The sequence below is a fragment of the Natrix helvetica genome (assembly GCF_964273705.1).
Source record: "Natrix helvetica genome assembly, chromosome: 3".
NCBI lineage: Eukaryota > Metazoa > Chordata > Lepidosauria > Squamata > Natricidae > Natrix > Natrix helvetica.
In genome coordinates, this window is record NC_138549.1 from 86,007,167 (window position 1) to 86,034,429 (window position 27,263).

The 27,263-nt window shown below is 39.1% G+C and overlaps 1 protein-coding gene across 4 annotated transcripts in view; it reads right to left on the minus strand.

The window, feature by feature from the left end:
* DPYD (dihydropyrimidine dehydrogenase) overlaps nucleotides 1-27,263 on the minus strand; it is a 628,073-nt gene that overhangs the window by 153,945 nt on the left and 446,865 nt on the right. The window lies entirely within an intron of this gene.

A 27,263-nucleotide genomic window follows, 5' to 3' on the forward strand; every position in this document is an offset into this window, starting at 1 on the left:
CCTGTGGCTTAGTGGCTAATACAACTGCCCGATATGTAATACAGCCTAGATTCGATTCCCAGTAAGGGTATGGCTAGCTGATGAGAGCTAAATAGCTTGAAATAGATCTATACTAGTCTCCCTTTATTTATTTTTCAGCACAAATACAACACACACACACACACACACACAAAGATGGGGAAACAGAATGAATCCTTAACTTCTATTTACACTCTTTTGTCAGTAAGTCATGAAGTACTGAAAAGAAAAAAAATTATACTTTCAGACCTGCTGTTCTGGCAACATTGATATCAGCCTTACCCAGACTGGAAACAGAAATATATGAGCTAATTCTTCTTTATTGAAAAGTTACATTAAGAGAATCTTGTAAGTCTGAAAGGGCAGTTCTCCCACCATCTCCTTCACAGCTTGAGAAACTAGAGAGGGTCCCTTCTGAGTCTTTTGCCCTCCCCACTATGCAGCTGGGTAATGCAGTCTCTTATCCAAGTGTTTCTGGCAGCATCCATTTCAAGGGTGGGTTGTTGCTGGTGTTCACTTCGCATGTGCTGTGTATTGCTTGTGCATGCGCAGGTACCTGTAAATTGTTCCGCGTATGCACAGAACATTATAAAATGACTAAAAATCAGCCAGCAACAGCATGGGCGACTGGGGAACAGTTTGGGGGCTGGACCAGCCTGACGTCCCTACTGATTCGGCGACCCAGTCCCAATTTCCACTACCAGTTTGCCTGAACCAGTGTGAACGGTAGCAACCCGACTCTGATCCATTTGCTCTGTCTCCCAAGGCTTTTTCACATACCATTACAGGAAGGCAGCTGGGGTAAGTAAAAATCACGCTGTCTCAAAATACTAGTGAATAAAATTAGTTGGATTTTCTTTTCTTAGAGTTTATAAATTTAAATGATAATTTTAATCATACGTGCATCAACCTGTTGCAAGCTGCTCAGTCTTTGGAAATACAGCAGTTTATAAACCACAATAAATAAATAAAAACTTCCCCCCAGGGAGGACTTATATTCCACCTTAAGTTTAAAAAGACTACCCAGCTTGAAGGTCTGAGAGAATATAGGATCTTATCAATGTTATTAAAATAAAATACTATTAATTTTGAATTGCATTACTTTTGATCAGTATACTTTGTGAACTGGAAATGAATTCCTTTTCGCTATATAATTGTCAGCATTTTTAATTCTTAGTGGGCTGGAATGTAAGTTTTATTTTAAATATTGTTGTCATGCTAATTCCCAGATAAACCTTTCTCAGAGAATGGCCTTTGAAAATTCATGAAGAAATAGAGCTATTAATGGCTATCAGTATTGGTTCCACGCAGCATGGAACTTCTATCATCAGACCTTTCATGTTTCTGAATGCCAATTGCTAAGAAACAAGAGTGAGAAAGTAGTCTTGCTCTCTTGTCATGCTTGCAGGAGGACACTGGGAATAAAATAATATATACTAACACTAAATACACCTTGATCCAGAAAGTCTATCTTCTTAACAGCTTGGTAACAGTTCTACACAGAGCTGCGATTAGTAGCAGTATAGGCAGTCCTCGACTTATAACCACAACCGAGTCCAGAATTCCTGTTGCGAAGTGAGACAGTTGCTAAGGGACTTTTGTCCCATTTCATAACCTTTCTTGCCACAGTTGTTAAATTTAATCTCTGCAGTTGTTAAATTAGTCGTGCGGTTGTTAACCGAATCTGGCTTCCCCATTGACTTTGCTTGTCAGAAGGTCACAAAAAGAGATCGCATGGCCCCAGAACACTGCAACAGTCACAAATATGAATCAATTGCCAAGTGTCTGAATTTTGGTCGCATGATCATGCAGATGCTACAATGGTCTTATAAGTGTGAAAACCGGTCATACGTCACTTTTTCAGTGCCATTTTAACTTTGAAGAATCACTAAATGAATTGCTGTAAACAACTTGTAGTAACAATTTATACTTATGCCCTATTTCCTACCAGAAACATAGCCAAACCTTTATGAAGTAATGGATGAAATACAATTTTTAGAATAATCATGATGGAACATTCACAGTCAATATTTTAAAGCAAAAGATAAAATCAAACCTTACTCAGTATAGTAAGGACCCTTCAGTGATGTCAGATCAGACATGGGCTATAGGTACAGGTAGTCCTCAGCTTACAACGGTTCACTTAGTGACCATTCAAAGTTACAACAGCACAGATAAAAATGATTTATGATAATTTCTCACAACTGTGACCGTTGCAACATCCCTATGGTCACATGAGTTACATTCGGATGCTTCACAACTGACTCACATTTATGATGGTTGCAGTGTCATGGAGTCATCTGATTCTCTTTTGCAACCTTCAGACAAGCAAAATCAATGGGGAAGCCAGATTCACTTAACAACCATGTTATTAATTTAACAATTGCAGTGATTCACTTAACAAACGTGGCAAGAAAAGTCATAAAATGGGGCAAAATCCACTTAAATTTCTCACTTAACAACATAAATTTGGGGCCCAATTGTGGTCGTAAGTTGAGGACTACCTGTACTGTGTCAGTTGCCTCTATTGTTCTGCAAACAGTGCAGAAATGCAAAAGGATTCATTTTCAATTATTGCAGATCAATGCCTTCTAAGTGCCTTTCCGCTATCTGAATTTTACCACTTAGATTACTCTTTGTCTTGTTCATGATGATACACCGAGAACATAATCACTTCCTACTCCTCCTGTGGGATGTCCAAAATTACCTCCAGAAAATTAAATCTGTCTTAATCCTACCCAAAATTTCACAGTACCTAATTACAGAATTGCAATCAATCATTAAAGCAAAAGAGATGCCATTTGTGAATTTCACAGCTAATCTTATTGCAGACTCAAATCCTAGCACAGGGCTATTTAGTGTATGTGCTTGTCCCATTGCAAACTTAATTAAAGCAAACAATTTGCTTAAAGCCTGTCAAATTAAGGGGGGAAATTTCCCTGGATAGAAAAAGAAAGAACTCTTGGCTTAACGTCTACAGAATGTATTTCCTTAGAAAACCTGACAGTAAGAGCTCAGCCAACATCTTCTGCCATTGATAGCTGTCAGAAGAGACAGACAAGAGGTGCTCCTATTGCCAGAACAATAATTTCCCTAGTTTAGTGTGCAGTCTCACATCTACCTCCACTAAGAGTCTATTTTATGTTAATATTCCTTCCTTCCTTCTTTCCTCCTTCCCTCCCTCCCTCCTTTTCTTGCATGACAGTATTACAGGACTAACATTTAGTTTTAAATAACTTGACAATCACTAAATGGTACATTTATTCACCTAATTTGGTTTTGTTTCCAGAATCATCAATGGGAATGGATATGCTTCTTTTTCTTTTTTCTTTCTCTATATCCTGAAGAGTTATATACATCTATGATACATTCCCAATTCAAGGTGGGAACTACAGTATATTCACTGCAATATTATCTCAAGATTCCCTTTCAGAAATGGGTAAACACACCAGCTAACAGGATAAGTAATGCCTCCTTTTATTAAAGACATGCTCCCTATAATCTTCTTTTTTTTTTTTTTTGTATGAAGAAATGAGACCCACAGCTTATGGCTCATAGTGGCAGCCCACACTATGGTTTGTTCAGAACATAATTTTCCCCATACTTGACAAGGTGACCTTTGAAGTCCTTAATGGCATAGGTCGAACGACTCTTTCACAGGGGTCGCCTAAGACCATCGGAAAACACATATTTTCGATGGTCTTAGGAACCGAGACACCAATTTTATGGTTGGGGGTCACCACAACATGAGGAACTGTATTAAAGGGTCGCGGCATTGGGAAGGTTGAGAAGCACTGATCTAGGGAGAGCCTGTATCAGCTTTCTTCATCCTAGACGCCTTCTAGAAGTAACTTTTACTTCCCAGAACCTCTCAGGCAGTATGACGGTCGCGGGGAGGAGGGGATGCGAGGACAGGATAAGATCCCAAGGTCGGTTGGGAGACCGTGGCTGCTGGTTACGCCCGGTCGCTTGTACCAACCCCTGCAGCCTAGGTGGACAGGTGCTACAGAGCCAGGGCCTGCGGCTGATGCTTTGCAACGCAAGGTCTGTCATCAACAAGGCCCCCCTCATTAATGAGTTGATCTCAGAGGGGGAGCTAGACCTTGCAGGGATAACGGAGACCTGGTTGGGCCACGAAGGTGGTTTACCCCTCGTGGAAATGTGCCCACCGGGTTTTCGAGCATTCCATCAGCCTCGGGCCCTGGGTAAGGGTGGTGGGGTGGCGGTGGTTATGCGGGAATGTTTAGAGCCGAGGGAGTTCACTGTTCCTCAGATACCCGGGTGTGAGTCCCTTGGTGTGAGTTGGGGCCCAGGGAGGCAGTGGGGCTTGCTGATTGTATACTTGGCTCCTCGCTATGCATCAGCAGCCCTGCCCGAGCTCCTCGAGCTAATCTCAGCGACGGCAGTTGAGACTCCCAGACTTCTGGTCATGGGGGACTTCAACTTGCCGTCAACGGGAGCGGCTTCCGAGGTGGCTCGGGAGTTCATGGCTTCCATGACGGCCATGGACCTGACCCAATTAGTGCAGGGCCCCACTCACGAAGGGGGCCACACACTGGACCTCATTTTTGTATCTGAACAGTGGACGAGTGATCTGGGAATAGGGGATTTAGTTATCACGCCCCTGTCATGGTCAGACCACTCATCCCTCCGGCTGGACTTCCCTGGCGCTATCCCCCACCGCGAGGAGGCGGAACCAGACTCTATAAACTGGTACCGCCCCAGGCACCTGATGGAATCTGATAGATTCCTGACGGAGCTTGGGCCAATACCTGTAGCCTTGTCCCGCTCCCGTTCCGAGGACCTAGTGACTGCCTGGAATAGGGCGACGACTGGGGCCTTGGACCGGGTTGCGCCGTTGCGACCTCTCCTGCGGCATCGACCCACCCGGGCTCCTTGGTTCACTGAGGAGCTCAGGGTGATGAAGCGCCACAGGAGACGTCTAGAGAGCAGGTGGAGATCCTCGCGCTCCGAATCTGACCGAACACAGGTAAGAGCCTATTTGCGGACTTACCTTGTGGCAATAAGAGCGGCCAAACGTAGACATTGTGCTGCTCTTATTGCGTCCGCGGATAACCGCCCTGCCGCCCTGTTTAGGGTGACTCGCTCCCTCTTATCGCAGGGGGCGCGGGAGACACCCTTACAGGGTAGAGCAGAGGAGTTTGGGGAATATCTTCAGGACAAAATCGATCAGATCCGGAGCGGGTGGACCTCCGTCAGTGGACCAGACGAGCCGCCAACAGCGAGTCTTGAGGGACCATTCTGGGAGGAGTTTGACTCTGTTGCCCCCGAGGATTTGGACAGGCTGCGTGGACGGCTGCGACCCACCACTTGTTTAACGGACCCGTGCCCCTCCTGGCTGGTACTGGCAGCCTGGGAGGTGACACGAGGCTGGCTCCTGGGCCTGGTGAGCGCCTCACTGAGTGAGGGATACTTACCAACCGCCTTGAAAGAGGCGGTGGTGAGACCCTTGCTCAAGAGGCCTGCGCTCGACCCAATGGAGCTAGCTAACTATCGTCCAGTCTCCAACCTCCCCTTTCTGGCGAAGGTTGTCGAGAATGTGGTGGCGCAGCAGCTCCCGCGACACCTAGACGAATCCGACTATCTAGACCCACGCCAGTCCGGCTTCCGACCCGGGCACAGCACTGAGACAGCCTTGGTCGCGTTGGTCGATGATCTCTGGAGGGCCAGAGATAGGGGTTGCTCCTCTATCCTGGTCCTATTAGACCTCTCGGCGGCTTTTGATACCATCGACCATGGTATCCTATTGCGCCGGTTGGAGGGGATGGGAGTCGGAGGCACCGTTTTGCGGTGGTTCGGCTCCTACCTCTCCGACCGGAAGCAATGTGTGTTGACAGGGGGGCAGAGATCGTCCCTGAGGCCACTCACTTGTGGGGTGCCACAGGGGTCGGTCCTCTCGCCTCTCCTGTTCAACGCATATGTGAAGCCGCTGGGTGAGATCATCCGTGGTTTTGGGGTTGAGTACCATCTTTACGCTGATGATACTCAGCTGTATATTTCAACCCCAAACCACCCCAACGAGGCTGTCGAAGTGATGTCCCGGTGTTTGGAAGCCGTCGGGGTCTGGATGGGGGACAACAGACTTAAACTCAACCCCTCCAAGACCGAGTGGCTGTGGTTACCGGCGCCTCGGTTCAGCCAGCTGACTCCATCGCTGGCCATAGGGGGCGAACAATTGTCCCCTGTGGAGCGGGCGCGCAATTTGGGCGTCCTCCTTGATGCCCGGCTGTCAATGGAGGACCATGTGGCAGCCGTGGCAAGGGGGGCGTTCCACCAGGTTCGCCTGGTGCGCCAATTGCGCCCCCTACTGGACCGGAGTGCCCTGCGCACGGTCACTCATGCGCTGGTGACGTCTCGCCTGGACTACTGCAATGCTCTCTACATGGGGCTTCCCTTGGGACGCGTCCGGAGACTGCAGCTAGTTCAGAACGCAGCCGCGCGGGTTATTATGGGAAGTACACGTTACTCCCACGTAACACCTCTCCTGCGCGAGCTGCACTGGCTACCTGTGGCCTTTCGGGTGCGTTTCAAGGTATTGATCACCATCTTTAAAGCGCTCCATGGCAGTGGACCTAGTTACCTGCAGGATCGCATCCTACCACACACGTCCCTGCGACCTATCCGCTCACACAGAGAGGGGCTCCTCCTGGTGCCGTCTGCTAGTCAATGCCAGCGGGCGACACCTAGGAGTAGATCCTTCTCTGTGATGGGCCCAACCCTCTGGAATGACCTCCCCCCTGACATTCGAACTACCACCGACCTCCGTTCCTTCCGGCAAAAGTTAAAGACTCACCTATTTCAATCAGCTGGCCTGGCACTTTCTTAGTTCTACCTCCCGGGGATTTATTCATTTTAATTGGGTTTGGGGTTTTAAAAAGTTTTTAATACACTATATACTATATTTAATATTTATTATTCTATGTACAGTCTTGCAACCTCCTCCACCTACGTATTTAATTATTTAACTGTTTTGTATGTATTTTATAACGTATTTTAGTGACTGTACACCGCCCCGAGTCCCTTTCGGGAGAGGGGGCGGTCTATAAATATGAATAATAAATAAATAAATAAATAAATAAATAAATAGTATGGGCTTTGCTGGAAGGTATAGGGTCAAGCAAAGTCTGAGCCAAATTGCAAGAGATCTCAATGATGATATCTTGGGTATTTGGTACCGGTAGTCCTCGACTTACAACAGTTCATTTAGTGACTGTTCAAAGTTACAAAAAGTAACTTTGAAAAAAATTACTGAAAACAGTGACTTATGTTGGTTTTTCACGCTTATGACTCTTGCAACCTCTCCATAGTCATGCGATTTAAAATGCACACTTGGCAATGGACTCATATTGATAATGGTTGCAGTATCCCAGGATTATGTGGTCACTTTCTGCGACCTTCTGACAAGCAAAATCAATGGGAAAGCCAGGCTCATTTAATAACCATGTCCCTAACTTAATAACTGCAGTGATTCACTTAAAAACTATGGGAAGAAAGGTTGTAAAGTGGGGCAAAACTCACTCAAGAACTATCTCGCTTAGCATCCAAAATGTCAGGCTCAATTGTGGTCGTAAGTCGTGGATTACCTGTCTTCTTATAAGATGTCAGCCATGAAAAAAGGGCCTGTCATCTCCATCAGCCCAACTCACCTTACAGGGTTGTTATGGGGAAAATAGGAGGAGGAAGGTGTGTTGAATATGTTCACTGCTTTGAGACATTTGTAAAAAGGGAGGAAATGAATGGATGATGTTGTAATTTTCAAATTCAGATAGTAATGTTCATTTGACTGCAAAATTGGGACAGAAAGAGACCAAAGGAAAACATGTGAGCTCGGTATCACTATGTTAGCTTCAAAAATATTTGGTAGAAATACTTCTAAGTGTTAGGAAAGGGGTCCAGTAGTGGCCACTTTCCCATGTTAAAAAGTGTCAGCTCCTCTTTGCTTAGTGGCTTCCAGAGTTAGTGTGGAGCTTTTTTCTTAACCTGAATGGAGAATCAATAAAAATGAGTCTTGTGGCTTTCTGACAACCTATTACAGTTGAAAAGTACAAGCTGAATCTTCAATGAAAAATGGAACGACTTTTATTGCACTGAAGTAAAAGTGTAAGCAGAGTGTCAGGCCTCACATAGGTATTCTACAGATCACTCCCTTCCAGTTCCACTCTGTGGTGCCTCAGTGGAGACAAATCCCTCCTTTTTTCCCCAGTCATATCAACTGTTCTAGACAGAATCAAGTAACTCTGAATTAGGTAGGTCTGTGCTTTCTGTCATGGCTGAACTGAGATGTCAGAGCTCAAATCATTGCTTCAAAATAGTGACAACTGATTGATAAAAATGCTGAGCACCGAACTGTGAATAAGTAGGTGTTCCCAACATTTTGGAGAATTTTGCCTGCAACTGGGAGCTTTACAAACACTTTATAGCTAGGAAACCAGTTTAAAAATCAATGCAGCAGTCAACTCAGGGCGATAACAGAGAGCGGATGCATTATAGTCTCATAGGCTCTCTGTATGGTGGTTATTTCCACTGCCCTTTTATTATGCTATCTATTTTAAAATCAGCAATGAATTAGCTAGTACTCTGCTAATTCTACACTCTAAAAAGAAACCTTTGTAGCCCAAAGATGTATAAGCAAGATACAGTAAATACTTATGCCTTAGTCATTTGCCGTTTGGGTTATTGCAACATGCTCTGAATGGAGCTGCCCTTTAAAACCATCTGGAAGTTACAGTTGGTCCAGAATCATGTAATATCTCTGTTGTGTGAACTGCATTGTCTTCCGGTTTCTTTCTGGGTGCAATTCAAGATGCTGGTTATTATTGTTAAAGCCCTATGTGACACAGGACCTTTCCCCCAGGACTTCTCTTCATCTTTAGATAGGCACGTTCCTAGTCCTTCTCTTTAAATATTGCATCTTATGGATTCTTGGATGTGTGCATTTTCTAGGGCAGTCCTTGCCCTATAGAACACCTTTTGTCATTGGAGTTTGATAGGCTCCCACTCTCCTAATCCTCTGAAAAGATCTGTTCCCTCCCCTCAAGTGTTGGGATAGAATGAGATTGAGGAGAGTTATTGTGGTGGATTGCTTGTTAAAAAGTTTATTATGGTGCCAGGTTTCTTTACAATCTGTGGTTTTAATAGATATATGCATATATTAATTGATGATAATTATACCATTTTAACTGTTGGTTATGGGCCACCCAGAATTCCATATGATTGGAGCCATGATGGTGCAGTGGTTAGAGTGCAATACTGCAGGCTACTTCTGCTGACTGCTGGCTGCCTGCAATTTGGCAGTTCAAATCTCACCAGGCTCAAGGTTGACTCAGCTTTCCATCCTTCCAAAGTCAGTAAAATGAAGACCCAGATTGTTGGGGGCAATATGCAGAATCTGTAAACTGCTTAGAGAGGGTTGTAAAACCCTGTGAAGCAGTACATAAGTCTAAGTGCTATTGCTATTTCAAACAAACAAACAAACATGGCACAATTCGTTGCAAGGAGAAAGGAAAACTTATTTTCCTATTCTGGCCAGTAATATCTTCAAATATTATTCAAAATAATGGTGTAAGAGTATCACCAGTTGGTTTGTACAACTAGAGGTAAAATACGTCTAGTTAATTAATCTACACAAATAACATAATATGACAAATGCCGCATAAGTGAAGATAACAGTATCATGAATCTGTAAAACAAGTCCTGATTGATTGATTGATTGTATTGTATCTCTAACCACAATTCTGAGAAAACTTGAAAAATCTGGCCATTTTCTTCAGTGACTTTAACAGAGAGGTCTACAAGTATGATGGAAACACAGGTGCAGTTTGCATTTACTGTGCTTTCATGATGCCACCTGAAAAACAGAACTGCTCTGGAACTCATATGCAAACAAATCCAGCTCCTGATCAAAGCTGGAGAACAAATTTTTTCTCTCTTCCTCAAACCCAGATGGAACATATGTCTTGTTTTGTTTTAGACCAGGAGTGCCAAACTCAAGGCTCTCAGGCCGGATGAGGCCCACAGGCTGCTTAGCCCTCCCGAGCTCCGTTTTCACTGGCAGAGGGTTCCAGGAGGTCATCGGAGCTGGCAGAATGCTTGGGCCACTACAGGTGACATTGAATTGGCCACATTCACACACACACACACACACAGGTCAAACAGAACCCTGATGCGGTCCTCAATGAAATTGAGTTTGGCACTCCTGTTTTAGACTGAAGACCAGGATCAAGCAACCTGCTTGAATGTGGCTTAAAACCTGGCATCCAGCAAACTCTGGAGTATAGGGCAGAAAAATTACACCCAGCGAGTTTACTTCTGATTGTTATCATCACTTATGAGTTGGCTATCTTCTTTACCTATTATTGGGTTTTGAATTTGTATTATTTCTATAGCTGTTATACTCCTCACTTGCAAATTGCCTAAAGTTACTCTGGTGACTGAGATGATCGATAGACAGACAGACAGATTGCAAAATTCCTTGCTACCCACGCTCTCTTTCTTTTTACTGAAAAGGAAAAAAAGGATTTAAGTGGGTCTGAGCAGGAACAGATACAACTTGTTTGCTGCATTATAGCAAAGCTCTGATTTGGAATTATGTGTGTATGTGTGTGTGTGTATATATATGTTTGTGTTCTTCATAGCCAGAACTGCTGATGACATTAAAACAAGTAGCAGTAAATGTTATCATATATTTAAGTATTTTTATATCTGGAGGTACTCGGTTTGCTGATCAGACCTGTTACAATACATTTAACTTAACAGAATCCTATCACTGTCTTAAAACTGAACTTGATAAATAGTGGGCAACCCCAAAGATAAACCTAAATGAAATGAAATTTTCAATAGCTATATTAAAACCCATTATCAAAAATTATTTATCATATAGTAGTTCAATAAGTGTCCTGTCTATACAAAAAGTGGAATTATTTTGCTTGGGAAAGTTTGTTGAATAGCTAAAATCAAATGCATTGTCATCTCTGGGCCCATTAGCTGACTCATTGTGATAGAGCAGCGATGGCGAACCTTTTTTGGCTTGCGTGCCACAAGTGGGGGGAGCGCGGGGGGGTCGTGTGCGGGCGTGCCGCACCCATAATGCAACGTGCAATCTCCCAGTGCGCATGCGCGCACAATGCACGCCCCCCATTTTTACATGCTTTTTCGCCCTCCCCAGGCTCCAGAGGCTTTATAGGAGCCCTGGGAGGGTGAAAAGAGCCCCCCCTGCCCCTCCGAGGCCCTCCGGAGGCTTCAGGGACTGTCCGGAGGCTCCCTGAAGCCTTCGGAACGCTTAAAACCACCTTCCAAGCAAACCAGAAGTGACTTCCGGGTTGCTCGGAGGGTCGTTTTAAGCGCTCCGAAGGCATCAGGGAAGCCTCCGTACGGTCCCTGAAGCCTTCGGAGCGCTCAAAATGACCCTCCGAGCAACCCGGAAGTCACTTCCAGTCTGCTTGGAGGGCGGTTTTAAGCGCTCCGAAGGCGTCAGGGAAGCCTCCGGACGGTCCCTGAAGTCTTCGGAATGCTTAAAACGACCTTCCGAGCAACCTGGAAGTCACTTTAAGCGTTCCGAAGGCTTCAGGAAGCCTCTGGACGGTCCCTGAAGCCTCCGGGGGGCGGGGGAGGCTCTTTTCGCCCTCCCCAGGCTCCTATAAAGCCTCTGGAGCCTGGGGAAGGCGAAAAATAGCTTTTAAAAAGGTGAACTCAGCTGGCCAGCTGACAGGGTAGCACCTCGCGTGCCCTGACAAATGGCTCCATGTGCCACTTGTGGCACGCGTGCCATAGGTTCGCCATCACTGTGATAGGGGAATAATACATACAGGAAAATTGTGATTGAGTGAGTGCCAGAATGAAGCATTCCCTACTTATATTCTCTACAGCTAATTTATGTTGGGCATATAATAGAGCATAGTGTTTTGCCATCCTGTTTTCAACCTGAGTGAAAAACTGTTTACTGAACTGAAATTTATCTGGTCAATGTAGTGTACTTGGTCCTGTAAAGTTATAACAAGACATGACATTAAGGCATTCACATCTTAATTGTTCCAAGAAAGACAACAGCCCCCAACATTTTACATAGACTTCTGGCTCAGTCAATCAATGACTAAAGCAGTTCTGCAATAATTCCTTAATTATTGGGGAGAAGAAGATTATAAACCAGCAACAAAAAGTTGTTAAGTGCAGAAGATGTTCTTTAGTTTACACATGGAAATTAGATAAATTAGCCAACTGATGGTCAACCACTTGAACTTTCATGGTCTGGCTGTAATACTGGAGAAGCAGCTAATTTTTCTCATTACTTCCCACCTTTGAATGAATGAGACACTTTGCTTCCATAATCAGGAGAACATTTTCTCTGAGGTACCCCAAAAACCATGTGATATGAATTTTATAAGTATTTATATCAAAACATTTACTTTATGTTGGGAAGCTGTGGCAGGGAGGAGGGATCAAGCATGGAGCTTGCCTGGAGTTACTGCACAACTGCAAAAAGGATTAGGGCCACCACTACGCTTAAGTTCCTTGGAGACTTATCTAACTTTTCCCAAGAGAAGGCTGCCAAACAGGATGGATTCCTGTATTATAGCCAGAACATAATAGAGTAGTTAGCTCAAACTCTGCATACGTGGGACTGTTTGTTCATTCCTGACACTGTGTTCCATCCAAAAAAACTTCCCTGTATTTTTTGTTCCCTTTAGGAGGAACGGTTTTATGATAATTGATTGAAAGGGGTTCAAGCTATGTATGAAGACTTGTATATATAGAAAAAGAATGAACTTATCAAACACAGTCCAAAGCAAATGAAAAATGAAGTCAGAAAAATAGTTTTAAACACCAGGTAAGTAACTATGGTGGTAATTCTTACTTGTGAAATCAATCATTATTGACCATAAAAACAAGTTGTGATGCAATTTGTTTGGATTTGGCTTTATACATAATGTGAAATCCAGAGGTGGAATTTACTTACTTTCCCTACCGATTTGCAAACATGAGCGTGTGCACCTCGTCTTTGCATGCACATGGCCTTCTGCCCATGTGCAATGTTTGCGCATTATGTCAGGGCAGATGGGCGGAGCCTCCCGACGCTACCTGTTCACCCGAACCGGAGAGAACCGGCTGAATCCCACCTCTGGTGAAGTTACTTTGTCATTGCCTTAGCCATAAAAAACCGATTGAGTGACTTAGGGCCAGTCATTTTCTCTTGGCCCAAACCCTTTCACTGGGTTGCTGTTGTGGATAAATGGGAGGAGGAAGGAACATTAGGCATGTTTACTGCCTTGAGTTATTTATAAAGATAATAAAAGCAGGATTTTAAAACATTTAAAAAAGCAAGTTATCATTTTACAACTTATGTGAAATCAGTTTTAGAAAATCACATTCAGAAAATTTGCCTTGAGACTACTATGCAAAATCCATTACCAATGTCCTTGCCCTCAATTTAGCAATTAAAGTACAACATAAAACACAAAACGGAAACATTTTGTACTGATTGGTGGATATTCATTTTAAATGCAATTTTTTGCTATGAGTTACAAATTGCTGGCAGCAAACAGTTCCTATGTTGAGATGTTTTTATCTGGTATCCTTTATGACTTCCTTTCTATGATTTTCCCCTTTCCTCCTTTAAAAGTAAACTTTTGTTTAATTCTATAGTTTGGTTTTCTACTCTTCCTTTATCTGAACACTGTCGTCTCTGTTCAATGAAAGCATTTCCCAACATTATAAACTCCCCCTTTTAAAGATGAAAAATAGGTTTCTGTAGCAAAGTATAAGTCAAGACATGCAAATAGTGACTTTAAAAATTGCGACAGAGCAGTTAAAACAAGAGCAACTGCCATTTACACTATTGATTTTAGAGTGACATTAAAGACCAAATTCAATCACTATTCTCCTTGGTTGTCAAAGGTTAATAATAGTTGAATTTTGAACCAAAGAAGTCAGACAAGCATTGCCAGGTAAAAGCAGCAAATTGTTTTCTTGTGAAGCAAAGTCAATATATAATTTATATTTTTTTTCTTTCCTCTTTAGTGGCAGGTTTAAGAACAGGCCTGCTGAAAGGACAGGAGATGGGGATTATGCGGCTCTTGAAGGCAGCGTTGACTTCAGTTGCCCACTAAATTGCTCCTTTTCAGATCAAATATTAATTCATCAAATAGCGTTCATTTATCTTTGAAAAAGACTATTGTTGTGGAAAATCTCTTACAGGGAAAATAATACTTTCTCTAGAATCTTTCTTTCAGATTTTACAGATGGAAGAATGTCTACTAGGTAGCTCCAGACATCTCAAGAAATGAATATAGAAGTTCACTATTCTATACCGGTCAACTTTGCCAACACCAGCATGTTCTTAGTTATGAAATAACCAAAGATATCTCCAGAGGTCTGGTGGACTATTGTGTATGGACAGTGTGAGGAATGTAGAATGTGGAGTCAGAAATCAAAATGATACAGACCTGTTTCACATAGCCATGAAGTCCAATGCAAAATTAAGGCAAGTCCAGTTTCTGTCCCCATACTCATATCATTCTGAAGTCTATTATATTCCCCTTATTATTCACTTGCCATAATATACAAATGTAGTAATGATTCAAATGATTGGGGTCTCAGTTAAGCCATTGATAAATGCAAAAGAATTGAGCAATGCTAAAAGGTACGAAAGACAATAGCAACAATAACAACAAAAAGTCAAGTGAATTGTCCAATTGCTACACAGTAAAAGATTTGCTCTTGCTTTTGTCTACACGAGCAAAATAGTACTTCTCCCATCATTCTATAAGAAGGTGGCATATAGTATGATTAAACAATATTTCAGTACTTTAGTTCATACAGAGGTTATATGCCAGAGGGCATAAAGGTTTGATTAGGTTTACGTTGGACATGAGAAATTTCAAAGAAAACCATACACCATCTCTAATGTATGAGCGCAACACCTACAAATGACTTTTTCCCTGTGACCAGGTAGAGCAAGCTTAAAGTCCCTTTCCGATTACAAATAGTAAGAAAAGAACAAGCATTACAGGAAAACATCAATCTCTGAAATGATCAAGTGTTCTATTACAAAGCAGAAAGATTATGCATTGGCTAGATCTTTCATTTCTATTTGGTTTTGCAGTAGTATGAGTAGCTGCCAATATTTGACTATTTTCTGTGTATATGAAGATAAAATAGAAACTTTTAAAGCCATAAAACTGCTCTGTGTGCTAATAATCCATCTAACCTAGTTCCTTGAATTTAATAATGGCTTTTCCTATGTGTAAAGAATTCACCAGATAACTGCATTCCTTCAAAGAAAGGGACACATTTAAACCCGATGTTGGCATCCGTCCATTATATATTAAACTTGCTGATTTTCCATTTATGTGTGCATCTGTGTTAATATTCTGAACAAGAGTTGTACTTGGATTATAGAAAATTAGGTTGAAAGAAGCATAGAAATGGTTTTATATTAATTGATTCAATTCCGTCACAAATGTCTACACTGACTGGCAGATTCTTCCTAGGATTTCATATGCTTGAAAATCTGATGAGGGAGCCAGGAATTTCTTTAATGAAATTATATCTTGTACCAATAAACTACAGACATCCTAACAGGTTCAAAGGAAACTAGATGACCTTAAGCAGATATTGACACTTTTCTCATTGGTCACATGATAAAAAGGGATGGTCTGATGCACATTTTGCAGTACAATAGAAAAAGATGGTGTAAACAGTGAATATTACAAGGCAGTACAAGAATATTATTTTTTCTTGCATTCTAACGTGACATTCTAAGAAAATGATTTCGTTTTTGAATTTGATTTATGAAAGAAACAAGACTAAAAATGTAGTAATGAAACAAGAGTTGGAAATAAGCTGTATAAAAAAGAAGGCATGGGACTAAATGAATTATTGGTACACTCTAGTAACAGTACTATTTTTTTCCTTACTAAAAAGCAACAGTAGGAGAGGAAATTAAAGAAAGCAACAGGGAAGAATGGAAAACAGATGCCCAGGAGGCAAAGGGAAAGAAAAGCAGTTAAGCTGTTGAATTCAATAAAACTGGAATAATGATCTAGTAAAATAACATAAGGAACAAAATATCAAAAAGAAATGGAAAAAAGGCTGAGAAATGATTCAAATAATCCTTTTTCATATTTCTTTGAAATTGGTTTATTATTTTGTTAACCCAAATTGAATTATTTTATGGATAAGGGAACATTTAAAATTAATCTAAATATCAAAATATACAATGATTCTGATCGTGTGGGTCACACCAGGGCTATGGATTGAGGACCCTAAACTAGTACATATTATAGTTGCATAAACACAAATGTTTTATAAATTTATGTGAATTGGCTCAGGATTGATTTGTCCCATAAAGAAATAAGTGATATCTATCTTTAAATAATTTCGCCCACATTTTGAGATTAGCTACCAGTAAGTAGCAGAAAATTAAAAAAATATTTTTAATATGGCTTTATAATAAGATGTATAACTAAATCAAAATATGAAGGTGCCAAATGTATAGCTATAATGGAGTCTCGCGAGTATGTGTTAGGATGACAAAAATATGTTCTATACACACACACACACACACACACACAATGTAGTGAGTTCTTAAATGTCAGGTGCCCTTCTAACTTTTATCTAAAGATCTCTGAGTGTTGAATTGGAACTAATAAGTACTTCTTTATTTTTAGCCTAAATACTTCTCAGAAGTAATTCTTACTGAGTTCAATGGTATTTATGTTTAAGTAAGCAGCCTGTAGCTTTTTGTAGTTTGAATTCATTTGTCTGTGTGTGAGCATAACATACAGTTGCACCCCTTAACTTGAGACTATTAGCATATCCATCTCCTCTTTACACTAAACATACCACGGGTAAATCCTTGAGTTGATTCTAGTGCTTACTTTGTGACTCTGTTATAGCTGTCCATACATAAGGTCTTTATTGTGATGATAGTAAATGCCAAACTAGGCATGGTGTTAACTGCACATTCTTTTTATTATGTATACCACTTTCAGGGCTATGAAAACTGGGGGAAATGTAATACTTTTCCTGCCAGGCTGAATTCAAACTGCAATAATCTCTCTTGTTTTAATTTAATAAAAATCTCAGGTAGACCTGATAGTCCTTTGAAATGTAACTAATAGTAGTTAGGCATTTTTATTTTTATTAAGGTGATGCTATAAAAAATAAACTGTCCAAATGCCTTGAGGTAACTTAAATAGTCCAGTAGTTGTCATTTACCTAACAAATATTCTAAATGCCAGTTAATTATACCTATGTAATGACTATAAATATAGTCTGATTTTAAGAAGCACACCTAATTCTTTCCCCCATGCTTGCCCATTATGTTTGTATACTGTAAATGCAGGAAACAGTTTCAAATAACTGTTGAAAAGAAAAGCCAAGTATGATTAAAATAATTTATTAATGACCTGAATCCTTTTCCAACTATGCACCAAAATCTTTATCCATACTCCTGATATTGAATATTCCTTTTAAAAAGATTGTAGTCCACCTTTATTGTATTAATTCAGTTGATATGGAAAAACAGAATAATGGGGAGATTGATGCTCCTTTTTTATCAGATATTCAAAGGTTGTGAGGCAAGACCTTCAGTGAAATATTAATTGTGGATTAATCCCACAATTGGGATTAAACCCAACATAATGACGGTTCTTTCAGTTATTATAACATAAAACACACAGAGTTAATGTCATGATAGACAACAACATATGACAATGAAATTAACGCAACAAACAGTAGATATATGATCAGCTATGACGTCAAGATAATCTGCTTTTTTAATTCGTGGGTACGTGTAATTTATTTTATAGTTGCTTTTTCAAGTGTCAGAGAGTTAATCCATGTTTCTTTTTGAGTTTCCTAATTTGGTGCCCTAGCATCTTTAAGAATAATAATTAGAAAATGTTAAATGCAAAATGTTACAAAACACAAACTAAAAAACAAGATTAGATCTGCTGGATTTGAAATTAGATTTTGCCGCTTGTTTCTTAGTTTGGATGAAAGAGTGGGGGGTTGCTGAGAAATAGAAGGCTTCCACAGTGAGAAGGACACAGGTGGCAGGGTTATTTATGGTATGATAAAGTTAGGTTAATGTAGATTTTAAACATAATTATGTAATATGCCATATTGAGAATATGGAACAGATACAAAACCAGGTTGTGATTGAAAATACCTTTGTGTCTGTCAGCACTAGAAGTATTTTATAGGCAAGAAATTATAAACAAACATAAATGACTAACTTATTGTGAGATATTAGAATTTTGTCAGGGAGAATGTAAATTTTTTTTTCTCTTTTGACTACAACTGTGAGAGAAAGGATGGTTGAACTGATTCTTCTCTAAACTATATGTGGGAACTTTGACTTTGTTGTTTCCTGACCACCGGTGCTGGCTGAGCCAAGATGGCTCACTTCCTCTTTCTTCTTTGTCTTTGTGCATGAGACTCCTCCTTTGAAAAACTTTGCTGTCTTGAATTAATTTCCACCCCAGAGACCTCCAGGAGCCTCTTCAAACAAGTTTTTTCCCTGGATTTGGAATATTTTGATCCACCCATCTGCTCTGGTCTTGAACTAAACGACTTATTCTCCTTTGGATCTGCCTGTTTGGTGGTCTCTACCAGCTGTGCTTTCCCACGGACGCCATTCCCTGTACAGAACAATAACTATCTACGAGCTTCATGATGGGTCCAAAAAAATTGCCACCTGGAAAGACATCATCGGCCCCGACATCTTCTACGTCCAGTCCCATTGCCCACCAGTCACAACTGGGATCTTTTTTACAACCTAAAGCCCCTGAAGAGAGTTTAAAGGATTTGTCTACTCAGCAGATGCTTCAGGCCCTCTTAAAGGGACAGGACGAAATGAAAAAACAATTGCAGGACTTAAATGACCAGCTCAGAGAGACACAACAAAAAACTACACAGAATGAGCAGAGGATAGGTGTACTGGAGGAGGGTGCGTCTGGGATGAGGAACGACCTGGAGGCAATCCAAAGGGGGAATACAGAATTTGAGAATCATGTGATAAAAACGGAATTTGAAAGGATGTCTTTTTTTCTTAGGTTTCAAAATTTACCAGAAGTTGAAAATGAAGATCTTAAAGAGATAATGACCACAATATTAGCAGAATATATTAACAGAGATAAACAACAGCTTGGGTGGGATATTGACCTGATTTATAGGATTAATTCAGCCTATGCAAGAACACATAATGTTCCAAGGGAAGTTCATGTTAAATTTCTTAGAAAAACCATAAGAGATGAGGTTCTAGGAGCTCAAAGGGGACGACCATTAAAATATAAGGATAAAGAAATAACCATTCTTAAGCAGATCCCAAAGAAAGTAAGAGATAAGAGAAGGAAATATACCTTCTTAGCAAAAAAATTATATAATAACGGGGTTTGGTTTAGGTGGTTGTTACCAGAAGGCATGTTGATTTTTTGGGAGAGCAGTAGAATCAGAATTAACACAGTTGCGGAAGCAGAGGCTTTCATGAAAAAACATACTGCTCTCTTAGGTGATGTGGGGGATGTTACACAAGAAACAAAGCAGGGAGGGGCTGAGGCCCTGCCAGTGGACGGGGGGGAGGATGCGACAACAAGAAGACTCAGATCACAAAAGTGAATTGAAACACTATTCCAAATGTTGTTACAATGTATTTTCAAGGAAGTGACAAAAGTAAAATGATTGAAACATACTGACGATTTTGTGTTAAACCCAAAACTGCTAATATCTATGCAAATGTTCATAGTTTTTTATTTTTCCTTTTTGTAAAAGTTGCGAGACCCGGGGGGGGGGGCTTCTCCCCTCCCACACAATGTAGCTGTCAAAATGTTCCATAACCTATTAACCCCTTTTCCCTTGTAAAACTTTTAAAATAAATAAAATTTTAAATAAAAAATAAAAAAAATAAAAAGATAATCTGCTTTCCTAATTTGTGGGTACGTGTAATTTATTTTATAGTTGCTTTTTCAAGTGCCAGAGAGTTAATCCATGTTTCTTTTTGAGTTTCCTAATTTGGTGCCCTAGCATCTTTAAGAATAATAATAATTAGAAAATGTTAAATGCAAAATGTTACAAAACACAAACTAAAAAACAAGATTAGATCTGCTGGATTTGAAATTAGATTTTGCCGCTTGTTTCTTAGTTTGGATGAAAGAGTGGGGGGTTGCTGAGAAATAGAAGGCTTCTACAGTGAGAAGGACATTCAGGTGACAGGGTTATTTATGGTATGATAAAGTTAGGTTAATGTAGATTTTAACCATAATTATGTAATATGCCATATTGAGAATATGGAACAGATACAAAGCCAGGTTGTGATTGAAAATACCTTTGTGTCTGTCAGCACTAGAAGTATTTTATAGGCAAGAAATTATAAACAAACACAAATGACTAACTTATTGTGAGATATTAGAATTTTGTCAGGGAGAATGTAAAATCAAATCAAGAAAAAAAAATCCAGTAACAGAATCCGGTAATAATTGTCAATTATATAAAATTAATAGAAATATTTAAAGAAGGCAAAATAATTTTGGAGTTTGAACAGTGTAAAACTGAGTTTGAAACAAGACCATGTACAAATGCCAAACATACCATTGCAGGATCCAATCTGGCTTGGTCATTCAGACCAGAGGTTTAGTCTTCCGAGCTTTTGGCTGGAGCCCATTTTCAGGGAACTTCTCTGCCACCAGAATGTTTGACAGCAGAAGTTTGAAAGATCAGAAGACTAAACCTCTGGTCCCGGACAGTGACCGACCCAGATTAGATCCTGCAACATTATATGTATATATGTATAGGATATGTATATTCACCTTCATTCATGAACATACTATTGTTAAAATGCATAAACTTTATTGCAATTTGAAATAGAAAAAGTGAAAGAATGTATAATAAAGTGGGACAAAAATTGTTTTCAAAGGAAACAGGGGGAGACTATGTGGTTGAAACGACTTTACAGGAGGTCATAATCTTAAAAATAATTTTTATAAAACTATGTAACATTGGTATATATCACATAGAGAAATGGTCTAGAATGTATAAAGGCACTTCAAATTTATATTGGAAATGTAAATAAAAACAAAGAACATTTTATCCTGTCTGGTGGATGTGAAAAAAGGCAGAAAGTTTCGGATGATAGATAGATAGATGATAGATAGATAGATAGATGGATGGATGGATGGATGGATGGATGGATGGATGGATGGATGGATGGATGGATAGATGGATATAGATAGATATAGATATTTAAAATACATATGTACACAGAGAAAACTGTAGATTAATATAGATTTGAAATTGGAAGTCTTTCTTTTTGGATAAACAGTTGGGGGGAAATGATGGAATTTTGTTTTATACATATGAGAACTGCAGCATAATTATGATATGCACAACTCTGGAAAGATTTGACTCTACCCCAATAGAAAGTATGGATAGAGAAGACAATGAGACTTGCTAAGATGGCTAATTTCACTACTTTGATTACAGATAAGACATTATGTTTTTTGCTAGCTAGAAACCCTTTATAGACTTGTTGCATGACACAGAAAAAAAGAACTGATATATTTATGGATTTGATTATTATAAAAAATAGATTATAGGAATAAGTGAAGTATGTTGCAGCCATAGAGTAAGGGGTAAATTTATACTTACTGTGCACTTATAAATGCTGTAGAATAAGTGGGAAACTACTTCTACATTTTTGTTTCTTACGTTTACATCTTGAATTCTTCCTTTCTTTTTTATTTGTTTCCTTTAATCTATATTAATTTTTTTATCTTAAAATAATTAATAAAAGATTTTCCTGATTTCCCCCGAGCAAGGCAGCAGAGTGGGGTCCATTAATTATAACTGGGCTCTTGGCACATAAACTTCACAGGTATGTAACTTTGCCTCGTTGCTGTTAAGTTTAAAATTAGCTGATCAATTTTATTTTTCACCCTTGATCTTATCTAACAATAACAAATTCTTTAGTAAAACCATTGATCTTCAAGTCCTTGCTAAGATATAATTATAGTTAATTCCAAAATAGAATACTGAGAAAATCTGGACTTGTACCAAAGGAATATAATTTCATCAAAACAGACAATTATCTTTATTGTTTCTTCAATGGTTTGTGCATCTCAATCTCTCTCTTTCTCTTTATTCAATCTTGTACCTATAAGGAGATGTGACACAAAAAGCCCAATTATTTCTAAGGATTTTAAAAAAAGCTATTACATATGGTTTCTTTCAAAGGGCAGATTTTGGGAGGGTGAGGAATTAAAAACATCAACCAATTGGGATTAATTTTTCCATGTAAATTCTGTAGTAAAATAGGTGGCTCATTGTTGGCAGCAGATCGACTTTCAAATTTCAGATTTATAATAAACTGCTAACGTTGCAGGCTCTGATAGGAAAGAGTATAGATGACAAATGGATGCAATGTGATAGTTTTTTTTTATAAAAAAGGTTTTGTGCTACAGGTCAAGATATATATATATATATATATATATCTATCTATCTATCTATCTATCTATCTATCTATCTATCTATCTATCTATCTATCTATCTATATCTATATATATATATATATATATATATATATATATATATATATTGTGTTTGTGCTGATAAATAAATAAAGGGAGACTTGTATAGATCTATTTCAAGCTATTTAGCTCTCATCAGCTAGCCATACCCTTACTGGGATTTGAACCTGGGCCTTTATTTATCAGCACAAACACAACACAAATGTAACAAAGGCAACATTAAAAATATGGTTTTCTGCCTGGATGGTCTCCTGGAGTGAGCCGAAAGACAGAAAAAGAGAAGCAGAGTGTTCCCTCCCATATTTGGGCAAACCAGGGGTTGTGACACAATACATACTCTCTCTCTCTCTCTCTCTCTCTCTCTCTCTCTCTCTCTCTCTCTCTCTCTCTCTCTCTCTCTCTCACACACACACACACACACACACACACACACATTACACACATTCGAGTATTAACACACACACACCCTTATCTTTCTTTTGCATAAACCATTTCCAACCTGCACCAGCAGGAATAATGAATGCAAACACTGGAAGTCTCTTAGATGCGTAGTCAGTAGGGAACAACTTGGCTACAAGCATTTTTACATATCTTCCAGCAACAGGAGAATCAAAGACTCAATTGCTCAATTTTAGAGCCCAAGGCTATCCTGTGGATTTATAAGACCCCCTGGAAGAAACCACAGACTAATAACACACCAAAATTATTATTCCATAAACATGCATATATAACTGTAGTAGGTTTTGCACTCCTCTCATATGGATTTTCTTTTAATATTTTTCATATTTCTATTAAACAAATCCTTATTTTACTGGCCCAAAGCACCATTTTAGAAGAATCAGCCTGGTATTAAGCTACAGTTCTTATTTTAGTGTGCCCCAGAACATTTCTTGATTGTTTTCATTTGAATTCCCAAAGCAGTACATCCCATAGCTTGCTGTAACTTAACATTTAAATTTCATATCCCTTTCATACTTCTAACTCTCTCCCTACATTTCCTTTCAACCATCTTTATTCTTAACCTTTCTTTCCACCAGCACTTTTGAAGAGGTAAAAAGGGTACACAGCCAAATTAGCTCCTAAATATTAAAGAGCGTGTGTGTATGTATGTGTGTTTTACGTACAAAGGCATTTATATAAATGGATAATACATATGTTTACATAAAGCCCAGTGATACATATAATAGAATTTATTATAGGGTTGTGGGATAAGTTTGATTTGAACCTGATTAAGCACTTCAGAAAATAGATTGATTCAACTCCTACTGAAACAGAGGTGGCTTGGTTTGTGAGACAAGTTTGAAACTACTTTTGGCTATCATGGGAATTTTGAATTTTCTGTTTTTTAACAGAAGGGGATTTGATTAGCAGGCACAATAAAATCTTTTGATGGGAAGAAGCCTGCTCACATTCATAGAAATAGAAATCTAAAATTCAAAATAAAGAGGTTTTGGAGCTAGATTGTTTGATTATTACAAAACGAAAAGTGCCTGTAGAGCTTGGTGGTTTTGGAAAGAATTAAACTCCATAGGCATTGTGGCCTTTTCATGCAAATAAATCATACCAAATTTGAGACAAAAAACGAAAGAGGTATTCATGCAAAGGAGAAAATGTAGTCATTACCCCCATTTCCAATTTTTTTGTTTTCAATGTCTAAGAAACCTGACAAATTACAGAAGGATAGGGGAACATCTTTGGAGATAGGGTCATTTAAATTCTAATTGTTAAAATAGGAAAGTGCCTGTAATTTCTGCGTTTAGCTATAAACAAGGACTTCGGAAAGCACCATGACTGGTAAGCCTTCAAGAACCATTCCTTATGAATAGATTTGTTAGTCACTTGAATTTCTTCTTCTTTGTTCCTCTGTTCTCCAAGCTGACATTATATGGAAAAATGAAACCCAGATGCTGGTGCCTTTGCAGGGACTACTGCCACTAAGTTCATCTATTGTTCCTATGTTTAGAAGGGATGTTTAAAGAAAACTAAAATATATCCACAGTCTGTTTTGTTCTGATATCCTTAAATTTTCTATTATAAGATTTTCTTCATATTTACACTTCTGTTCTGGTCCCCTTAATTTGCAGACTATGTAACACAACCTTGGTCTAAAATTGTAAACAGAGAGTGTTGTCTGCTTGTCTTGTCTTCTAGGGCACATAGGACAGTGTGCCTCTCAAAGTAATAACAGCCCTTAATCTCTGTTCCCTTCAGAATTGAATAAAATAACTGCAGTTCCCCACCCACTCTTTCACTATGTTTCTATATACATTCTATTTACACAGAAGTTTCTGGAAATTCCCAGGAAAAAAATGAATGATGAATATCATAGATTTCTGAAAGATTGTGCTAAGGACAGTAGTGGTAAGGCCATTTGAAAATACGTTTAGTTCTTCGCTCCTCTATTCAGAAATCCATATGATCAGAGTGGTAGAGCAATAATCATAAACAAGACCTTCTAAATGAGAACACAGAGTGTATCAACCAACCTATATACAGAAGTGGAGGATGTAGCAAAGCTGAGGTTACCTATTCTTCCAAGTTTAAGTTTAGTTTAACATTTTGCTGCCACTATCGCAAATTGTATCCTTAGAATTTTGTTCCTCATAGCCTGGTATGTTTCAGCTATATAAGGAAAAACTACATTTTCTTATTTACTCAAACGTCCAGCTAATGCAAAACAATTTAAATATTGTTAGCAATAATGTTAGCAATTATGCTGTATGTAAAATACACATAGAATATTTCGGTTTAAGGATACAACAGCAGTACTTTCTGCTTATTTACAGAGAGATAATTTATTTTGTTGTAAGAACTAACAAGAGAGTTCTTCTCTTCTTTAACAATTGTTGATTATTATATCTGCTAATTATCTCCTCTTTCTTTGTCCCCCTTCTTTTTCACTGTTCAGTTGTCCACTGTTTTGTCCTCATGTCCCTCCCCTTGTCATGCCTGCTCCATGAGGACATGTTTGTTCTCACAAAGCAGAATTTGTTTCTTTTTATCATAGAAGGCTTAGTGGTATTATGTCAAACAAGCACTATAAACTTCCATTGAGTGGAACCAGAGGTATGAAGAAATACCAAAAAAATACAAAAACCAAGGCTAGGATAACTCCATGCATATTGGGCAAATATTTCAGGAAGGAGAGGAGAAAAGAAAAGGATGGCAGATGCTGTAATGTCCTGGTTTTACATGGGGAAAAAATCTGAAATTCAACATTTTGAGTTGTGGGATGGGGATTAGCAAAGGCAAAAATATCTTTTATAGAAAAATGACTGTCTCGACGGGTACAGAAATATAACTGAAGATCTCAGAAGAAGAACATTATCAGTTATAAGTGGGGAAAATGGTATTTTAAATTCATTTGAGAAAAGGCCAAGTGAGACAGGAAATAGCTACATTATGTACGGGGAAAAATATGGGAAGGCAGTTTTTTAAAAATATGTCTCAAAGTGTACCTTTTGGAGTACCCTCAAGTTCCAAAGCAGCCGTGTTGTATGTTGTATCATTTTATTGCTTATTCATAAAAGTATTTAGCTTTCTATGTACATTCTATAAACGTATCCTGGAATCTGTGCAGCTTTGTCCAATATATTTTCCTGGTTGAATATTACAAGAAATATAATATACATCTGGTAAGCACCAGTTGGGAAAGGCTGATTTAGGCCAAAGCAGAACCTCAAGATTTAATGTAGGATCAGATAATTTGGTTGTGGTAATAAAGACAGCTACAGCACTATGAAAAAAGAAAATAAGCATCTTTGGAAGTGCAGGAAAAAAATTACACATACACACATACACAAATACACTATGTTGCATTCAGATTTAATCAGATCTATGAAATGCAATAAATTGTTGCTTTATATGTAGATTACATGTTTAATTATTTTTAGCAGAATATGTAAGCTAAGTCTACCTGAAACATTTAAAGCAATCCATGCAAAATGCTGAACTCTTTGATGCTATAGTCTCCTTATCTAAGAAAAATTATAATCAGATGTTGTAGTGAGAGAAGAAAGAGAGAGAGAGGAAATGGAGGAATTTCTGTTTTTGCAGTATGAATACTGCATACCTTTGCAGTATGAATCTTCCCTGTAAACAAATTATGTGTCTTTAGAGATGGTTATGGTTTTCTTAACTCTGTATTCACTTTATAGTATTGGTTCCTTAAATATAGAACCCTGTTTATTTTTTTAGATATAAAGCAGGTGATTTAAATTTCTTAAGCTTAGCAATTGAACCCTATGCTTATCTTATGAAGTATCCAATTATAATACTTCGTGTTTCTCCTCATTCCTAACATTTCCATATGCTGAGTTCCTTTTAAAAGCAAAGCTGGGCACTGGAAGCAACTAAAAAAATATACTTTCCTCTATTTCAACTAGTTGGGTTTATAACATTCAGGGAATTTGGACCAACGTCTTCCATTATCATTCCATGAGAGAGAAGCTTGTGTTTTTCTAGCTGGACATATACATGATTGCACTTTAGGAATTGAAATGACAAAACCAGTGGCTTAGAAAGAGGTCACCCAGGTCCATTCTGTGTTCCCACACAGATTCCTCATCACTTCTTAGTGTAGTTTCAACTAACCATAAAATGCCGCGAGTGCAGCTAACCTTCTGTAAAATGCCTAGGAGCATCATGTTGCTTGTATGGTTCTTCCCCAGAGAGACTAGTCAGCATTAAGAATGTATAAAGTAC